Source organism: Mustela nigripes, chromosome 14 (assembly GCF_022355385.1).
Source record: "Mustela nigripes isolate SB6536 chromosome 14, MUSNIG.SB6536, whole genome shotgun sequence".
NCBI classification, from domain to species: domain Eukaryota; kingdom Metazoa; phylum Chordata; class Mammalia; order Carnivora; family Mustelidae; genus Mustela; species Mustela nigripes.
The window spans coordinates 80770564-80779664 of NC_081570.1; positions in this window are offsets into that span (position 1 = coordinate 80770564).

Here is a 9101-nt window from a genome sequence, read left to right on the forward strand (position 1 = left end):
CGGAGCCCAGGCCCGCGGACGGAGCCCAGGCCCGCGGACGGAGCCCAGGCCCGCGGACGGAGCCCAGGCCCGCGGACGGAGCCCGCCCAGCGCCGGCGTCGGGCGGCTGGGGGCTTCCCAGCAGCTCAGAATGTACGTCAACTTCCAGGCATCCGCCGCTGCGTTCGGGGCTAGCGGAGGGAGGGAAGCCCACTAGAGTCTTTTTTCCGAGCCCAGAGAGCTCTGACGCGGGGCAGGGCTCTTCCACCCGCTGCTGGGAACACCACGAGCAGCCTGGGAGCTCCTGTGCCAGAGCAAGGGCGGGGTGGGGGGGCGCTCCTCCTACACCTGCTCCTTCCTCCGTACCTCGCCGCTTCTCACACCTGTTGGTCTGACCTCTACCCGCTGCCGCCAAGGGAACAGACAAGGCTTTTGGCCAAATTTGAGCCCACTCAGTCTCTAAGCCTCTAAATGCAGTGCGGAAAAAAACGGGACTGTGCCATGGCAAAGCCTGGGGCATTTCAAGTCCTTTTCTGGATTCGCACAGCTCTTTTTCACAAGCTTTTTTTTTTTTTTTTTTTTTTAAGATTTTTTTTTTTTTTTGGCAGAGCACAAGTAGGCAGCGAGGCGGGGGCTGGGGGGACAGGCTTCCTGCTGAGCAGAGAGCCCGATGTAGCACTCAATCCCAGGACCCTGGGATCATGACCTGAGCTGAAGGCAGAGGCTTTAACCCACTGAGCCACCCAGGCGCCCGTCACAACCATCTTTATCCAGAATTCAGCTAGTCCAAACACCCAGGTGGCTGTTGCTCTATTTAAAAAAAAAATTTTTTTTTTTAATCCAGTGGCCTCTTTGTATAGAGATAGGTACTCTCCTTTGGGCCAGAAGTGGCCTCCATACTTCCATAGTTCTGCTTTCTCCCCACCACCTTCTTTACTCTGATTTCCAAGTAATTTGATACTTAGGAAGAAGAGAACATAACTTTCATCATTCGCCCAGGCTCCTCGCACTGTACCAGATGTCCTGCAAACATTATCTCATTTACCCCTACCAACAGCTAGTAGGTAGATATCATATCCGTGGCAGAGATGAGAATGAAACTCAGACCTAAGTATCCTGGCCAAGGTCTGCCCATCTGCAAAACTTCAGCTCTTGCCATCACTTTCCTGGGCACACCTAGGACATGTTTCAACCCCTGAGATCCTCATAGAAAAGTTTTGTTTACCAAACCCTGGCTCCTGTGCCAGAAGAAATCATGGAATCAGGAGAAGAGAAGCCAAACACCTTACCATCCTGAAACAGAAAAGAATAAGGCAACTTTAAAAGAAAATGCGGGAAAAATTTAATAAAAAAATTTTTTAATGCAAAAACCAGCTATGGACCTTGGAATGACTGGGGTCAGGGGAATGGGAGGGGGAGGCTAATAGGGAGGAAAGTAAATGATTTATATGTGATTTGCTAACTTAGACAGGAGGCAGTAATGATAATTAGGTCATTCTTCCCACACAAATGACACAATTGAGCTACAATTAGTGAGACAAGCCGTTTGGGCTGTTTTTCCAGTAGTGTGATAGTGGCCATGAGTCATCCACAAAACCTCGCCCACTTTTCTTTTGAGTGAGAAGTGGTGGCCAGATTTGAGGTACAGTGCAGATGGAAAACATCTGCACCATCATGTTACTCTACTTAAAGTTAATTCCTTGTAGAATGTTCAAGAACTATATTCAATTTTGTCATGAAAAACTTACAGACATAAAGGTAAGTTTTGTTTAATGGGAGTTATTGTTTAATAGGTACAGAGCTGCAGTTTGGAATGATGAAAAAGCTCTGGAAATGGATAGCAATGATAGTATACTTAATGCCACTGTCTACTGAAAAGTCAGTCTTTTGTAACCCTTCCCTCTTTCTCCTCTTTGCTACCCTACCTGACCAAGCAACCACTGATAGGCTTTCTGTCTCTACATATCAGTGTGTGTTTCCTAGAATTTTATGTAAATGGAACCATACTTTGTGTATTCCATTTTAACTGGCTTCTTTCACTCAGCAAAATTAATCGGAAAAAGCCTTCCGTGTTAGAGTAGTCTAATTCCTTTTTATTGCTGAGTAGTATTCTATGGTAAGGATCTATCACAGTGTATATACTCACCCCTTATTGAATATTTGGGTTTTCAGTTTTTTGCTTTTGCAAATAAAGCTGTATGAACATTCATGTGGACCTTTGCTTCCATTTCTTATGGATAAATTCGAGTGAAATGACTGGATCATATGAAAGGTATGTATTTAATTTTTTAAGAAATTGCTATATTTTTCCAGAGTGTTGTACCATTTTGCATTCCCATCAGCAGTGTGTAAGAGTTCCAGTTCCTCTACATCCTCACCAACACTTGCTGTGATCAATCTTTTAAAGTTTAGCCATTCTAATAGGTGTGAAGTGGTATCTCGTTGTAGTTTTAATTAAATAAAATTAAATAAAATAAAATTAATGTGGTTGTCATCTATGTATCTTTTTCTCCAAGTGTTTGTTCAGTCTCTAGCCCATAATTTGTGTTTTCTTTAATTTATCCCTGCCAGGCTAGATTTAGAAAATCCTGACCAACTTCTGACAATAGGATGTGTCCACAAATACTCAAGTTTAAGTGAAATTTCATATTACAAAATAGCACCAGGGTGTGTCCCAACAATCCTAAGTATTTTAACTAGAAATGCCTTAAACACTCAGAATACTTTGAGCTGAAATAAAGGCTCTTAAAGGGGTGCCTGGGCGGCTCAGTGGGTTAAGTAAGCCTCTGCTTTCAGCTCAGGTCATGATATCAGGGTCCTGGGATCAAGCCCTGCATGGGGGCTCTCTGCTCAGCGGGGAGCCTGCTTCCCCCTCTCTCTCTCTGCCTACTTGTGATCTCTCTCTCTCTGTGTCAAATAAATAAAATCCTCAAAAAGTAAGTAAAGGTTCTTAAGGAGGTCAATGCTACCTTTCCAAACTCCCATTTTAAGCAGTTGCAGGGAAATTGTAAGAAAAAATTCTTTCACAGATACGAATCGGTGGATCAGATCATCATGTATCTTGCCACCAGGACAATAGTAATGTTTTGGAGGCTACATCCTATAAATCCACAATGCAGGAGAATTATAAAGAACAGTTGTATGAAAGACAGAGGGGACCCTAGAAGGTTCAAAGGAGGTTAAGACTTCAGCACCTACTCTGTGCGAAGCGCCATTAGAGCTGTATTATGGGGAGTGAGACTGTATAATTCATTACCCAAATAGGGATGCATTTGAGAGTGAAACACAGTACTACTAATATTTTTTGTCTCCCCCAGTCCTGGTAAGTTTCCTTAACAGTTTTTCTTTTCCCTCTCAGAAGTGTCCCTGTTTAGGTGGTAAATTATATGGTCACCTCACTTCTAGATATTACTCACAACAACCCTGTAATGATGAATCCTATCGATTCCCATTTACAATCAGAAACTAAGATGCAGTGAGAAAGGACATACAACTTGGCCAAAGTGAAATGGTTAATAGAGAGCAGAACTGGGATTTAAAACCAGGCCTACTTTAGGGTTTCTCAAAACCCTAGAAAACTTCCTAGATCCCTCAGGAATCTAAAATCAATCTTGCAAGGTACATCTCTGTTTTTTTGTTTGTTTGTTTTTTGCTGCATGGCATGTCCTTTTGAGGAGAGCCTACCACCCACTCCCCATGATACTGTGAATCTGTCAGTCCATAGCCACCTCCTTCCAAGCCAGAGGCAGGCCCATGGCACAGCCGTCCAAGGGCTTACCCCCTAGGCACAGTCACTGGTTTCAAGGAGCCCTGACCCAAGCTGGGTCCACCACAGTTCTTTTTGGTGAACAAATACAGAAGCTGAATATTTTGGTTAGACAGAAAACTAACTCAAACTGACTTAGACCCCAAAAAAGGGAAGCGGCTTATTTGGCTTATGTAAGAGAAAAACCTGGAGAAGATAGAGTTTTAGGCATGACTGGATTCAGGGACCCAGTCACAGGGGATCACAAGCCAGTATCTCCACATACCTCTTCTGTTGACTCTCTTCCTCCTCGATGTCAGATTTACCACCAGAAGATCCAGGCTTACATCCTAACCTCTCAGCAGCCACAACACAAAAGAGAGCATGACAAAAAAAAGTGAACAATTTCCCAACAGTTCCAACAAAAGTGCTAGAACTGAGTCTTCTGGGCCTGCTGTAGGTCACCGACCCCTCTCTGCCACCATCCCTCGGCCACAGGGAGGAAAGCTCTGACTGAGAGGTGTGGGTCAGGGGTCCAAGATGCTGTGGGAGGTGAGGAGGCAGCTGTCCTCACAGCACAGGAGCAGAGAGAAGGAAGATGAGGAACCCCAATGGAAAACGGGAGGAAAGCGATGCCTGCAGCCTGCTAAACAGGATGCCTTGGGCACATGCTCTTCTCAGATGTACGTCGGTTAGAAGCGCCCCTCACTTCCCAGGACAGCGTTCAGAGCCCTGCACTTAACTTTTTAATTCATTGTTTTTTATTCTTTGTCCCAAAGATGACACCTAAAATTATTTAAGCTCCAGTTCCCCCAAATCTGGAGAGACCCTATAAGGAAGTCATGCAGAATGCTCCTTCCCTGACAGCCAGTTAGGCATCCAGTTCTCAACAATTGCTTACCTAGTCTTTTCCTTCCCTTCTCAACAGCCTGAAACTGAGGTTCTTATCATCCGTGGCCAGGGAATGAGATCCTGACCTCAGTCTTCATCTCCCAGATTGATCTTCAAAACTGAGTTCTTACAGCTTGGATTTTCTAAAAACAATAAAATAAAAAGAAAAAAATAAATTAAATATTGAACCACCATATGAATCAGGAATTCCACTCCTGAGTATATACCCCAAACACTTGAAAGCAGATCGTGTAGAGATATTGGTGTGATCGGGTTCATGGTAGCGCTATTCACAATAGCCAAAAGGTGTAAGTTACCCAAGTGTCTATCAATGAATGAATGGATGGACAAAATGTGTTATGTACATTGGAGGGGTGGAAAAATTTTCCCTTCTTCCCTGCTGGGTCCTTCAGCTGGTCTAATAATTTAATTGGTATAAGATAGATTAACAGAAAAGTGAACTTAACTGCACACACATGGAAGTTCCATAAAGATCCGAAGACTCAAAGGGCAGCCAGGTAATTGAGGGTTATAAAGTATCATGGACCTAAGGAAAAAGGTAAGGATCTGAGGAGGCAAAGGGAAGAAAGGCCGTTCCCAGAAAGGGAGAGAAAATGTTTGAAAAACAAAGATTACCTTGTTACAGAGTTAAGTTTCTTACGTAAAAAGGTATCTCCAGTAAGAGTTCTCTTCCTGGTATGGGCTCCCTTTCCCATGTAAACTTAGGCAGTTGAAGGGGAGGTAAAGAGGTTTTTTCCTGAATCTGCTGGGTTTTGAATGGTTGTAGTTTCAAAATAATCCTTATGCCATTGGAAACACATTCTGAGGTGGTAAAATCTGCTGACCCACAACCTACAGTGGAATAGTATTCGGCCTTGAAAAGGAAGGAGGGGATGCTTGGGTGGCTCAGTTGTTAAGCGTTGGCCTTCAGCCCTGGTCATGATCCCAGGGTCCTAGAATCGAGCCCTGCATCAGGACGTATGCTACAACATGGATGAAACTTAAGGACATTATGCTCAGTAAAATAAGTCAGTCATGAAAGGACAAATACTATACAGTTCCACTTTCTGAGTTACCTGGAGTAATCAAATTCATGAAGGCAGAAAGTACTATGATATACACCCTACTTAAAAGTCCAGTGGCTCTTCATTTGGCCCCAGGGCCAAGGCAAGCTCTCCACTCACAGGGTTACTGGAAGGAGGATTTCAAGAAATCAGGTATGCAACGTGTTTAATGATGAGGCAGTGCCTGGCACACAGTAGTCGCTCAATAATTTGATGTTACTGCCATTATTATTACCATCCCATTATCTGCCCTCTCTATGCCTCTCCAGCCTGAATAGTCCGGGCTGTTCCACACTTAGGTGTGTCAACATAATCAGTTTTCTCTGCTTCTATTTGTTAACATTTATCCTTCAAAAAAAACCAATCTTTTTAAAAAGTGTATACTTCAAAATCCAACTCAAGTATCACCTTTTCCCAAAAGCCTTCCTAGTCTCACAAACCTCCAGTAGGTTAATTCTTTGCCTTTTCTTGTGTCTCCTTTCTATCTTGTAAGTTTCTTATTGTTGCTCCTGACATGGCGTGTTCGATTTATGTGTTTACATGCCAATGTCCGTCCTAGGTTGTGAGTAGATTTAGGGCAGAAAACTGTACTGCATCATTCCTAAGTAAGTCGTATTGAGTTTTCCATATAGTTGCTGGTCAACATGTTTGCTCAATGAGAGACCATGCCAAGCACCTTCTTACAAATTTATCCCATTTAATCCTCACAGAAATAATTCTAGGGAGATAGGACTGTCCTCAATTTTTTGTTTTTTTGTTTTTTTGGTTTTTTTTTCAGATGGAAGAACAGGCTCAGAAAGGCCAGTATCTTGTTCAAGGGCATAGAGCAGTGATACTAGAGCTAGAATCCACTTTTTTTTTTTTCTGCTTCTGAAATCCATGTTTTTCTTACTACACTATGCTACGTCATTATAATCCATAGTTTCCTCGGGGATGGCATGCATATAGAAAACAGAAAAGAGAGAGCTCAGCTCCAGGGTGGCTTAGATTTGGAAGGGGGAAAAAAAAGAGATGGAGCAAATGACATAACTAAGTACAAAGAAAATCACTAAAATGAACTCAGAAAACAACACAGAAAAGAGCTGGAGTTTGGGTTTTTTTTTTTTTTTTAAGATTTCATTTATTTTATCTATTTATTTTTGAGATTTATTTATTTACTGATAGTATGGTTTTATTTATTTATTTAGAGGATGCACCTAAGTGTGCAGGAGTGGGGAGGGGCAGAGGGAGAGAGAGAATCTTAGGGAGGTTCCACGCCCAGCTTGGAGCCCAACTTGGGGCTCCATCTCACATGCCTGAGATCAGGATTTGAGCCGAAATCAGGAGTCAGAAGTTTAACCACCTGAGCCACCCAGGCACCCCAGGTTTTGTTTACTTACCTATTTTCTAAGTAATCTCTGCATCCAAAATGGGGTTCAAACTCACAACCCCAAGACTAATAAGAGTTGCATGCTCTACTGACTGAGCCAGCCAGGTACCCAGAGCAAATCTTTATTATTTTTCCCCATAGAAGAGAGTTTTAAGGGGAAAAGTGAGAAACTAGATAGAATGAAGATAATAAATGCCATTTTAGGGATGCCTGGCTGGTTCAGTCAGTAGAGCATGCTACTCTTGATTGCAGGGTCATGAGTTCAAGCCCTACATTGGGAGTGGAGCCTACTTTTTAAAAAAACAGACAAAAACACACACACACACAAAAAACCATTTTATTTTTCACTATTGTCCTTCTCATGGAGAAGCCTCAGGACCACAGGTCAAGTAGAAATCTAATTATTGGGCAAGAAAGCATAGTGAGAGGAAGCAGAGAAGCTAGGCAGTCCTTAACAAGCAGGCAGATGGGCTGAGAGAAACAGGACAGAATCCACAGGGGTTCAAAGGAACCAAGGGGCCAGGAGCACTGGAGAGATGAGAGTTCAAGGAGTCCCAGGGGCTCAAAGGAGCTGAGGGAGGCAAGGCTTCTTCTGGACTTTTGGAAACGAGAGCCAGCCACCGGTCCCCATCACCCTCCTGCTGCCTCCATGGCCCCTTCTCTTCATCTCTTTCTTCCTTTTCTTCATTCCCATATTCGTTCACGCACCACTCTTCTCTCTCTCTCTGTCTTTTCTCTCCTTTTACCTCTGTCTTGCCTCATTCCTGATTGAAGCAATTGGTAATATCCTAGTAATTTTATCTATAGTCATTCAGGATGAGAAATTGCTGTCTATCGGCAGTTTGGTGTACCGAATCACAAGAACGATTTACCAGCTGCCATAGAACCTGGTAGCCTGGAGAAGGAGTTTAGGAAGATGGGAGAGGCCCCAGCCAGGCGTTCATAAGCTTCACAGGACTTTTATACGATAATTTTGTGTGTGTGTATTGCGCTCATCTACCTCTTTCTGGGAAAAAAGTCTACTCCTTTCAGTAATTCTCAAGAGAAAAGGGATCAGAAAGGTTTGGGATCTCACTGCCTTTCACCTCTATCAAATACAGCTGCTTAATTTTAGCAACTTTATAATAACCTGTGCTCTCAATTTTGATAAGGCTGTGGATTAACATCCCGAAACTCAGCTCACGTTCAATGACTCACGTTCCAGTGTCGCATTCCAATCTTCTTTGTTGCTTATGAAAACTCACAGGTAATTTAAGATGGTATCAAAATACTAATGCAGTTTAATTCATTTGTAAACTTGTTTACTCCAAAATGTAAAGGCCAGAGTTTCCTACTGAAATGCAACCCCTTTTCACTTTAGGAGGCAGTGGGAATCATTTTCTAAGGATCTAATTGTCTAAATTTCAGCACGGAGCACCCTTCTGACAAAAGAGAGTACTTCCAGATTCTGCTGAAAGTTGCTCAGCATCTGTTTCTTGAAATAAATGTGTTTAGCTTTTGACAATGAAGACATCTGGAAAATAGGTATTTCGTTGAATAATATTAAAAGCATTCATATAGTGAACAGAAAACTAAACTAACAAGTTTTCTTTTAGTTTTCATTAGATTATCCACTCCAGGAGGGCGGGAGCCATTTCCCTTCAACATTGTATCTGCACATATAATACACAGTAGCTGTTCAATACATGAAGGAATGAAAAATAGCAAGCTTCTGACAGAATGGATTTTGTGGAAAGCATTTTTTCCTTCCCTTTTCTCTAGCTTTCCCCCAGCTTTGTTGAGATATAATTGGCATAGAACACTGTGCATACTTAAGGTGTCAAACATATTACAAAATTACCATTTTTATTGGTGGTGGTGAAAACATTTAAGTTTTACTCTCAGATCAGCTTTCAAATATACAATACAGTATTGTTTTTGGTGTTTTTTTTTTTAAGATTTTATTTATTTATTTTACAGACAGAGATCACAAGTAGGCAGAGAGGCAGGCAGAGAGAGAGGAGGAAGCAGGCTCCCTGCCGAGCAGAGAGCCCCATGTGGGGCTCGATCCCAG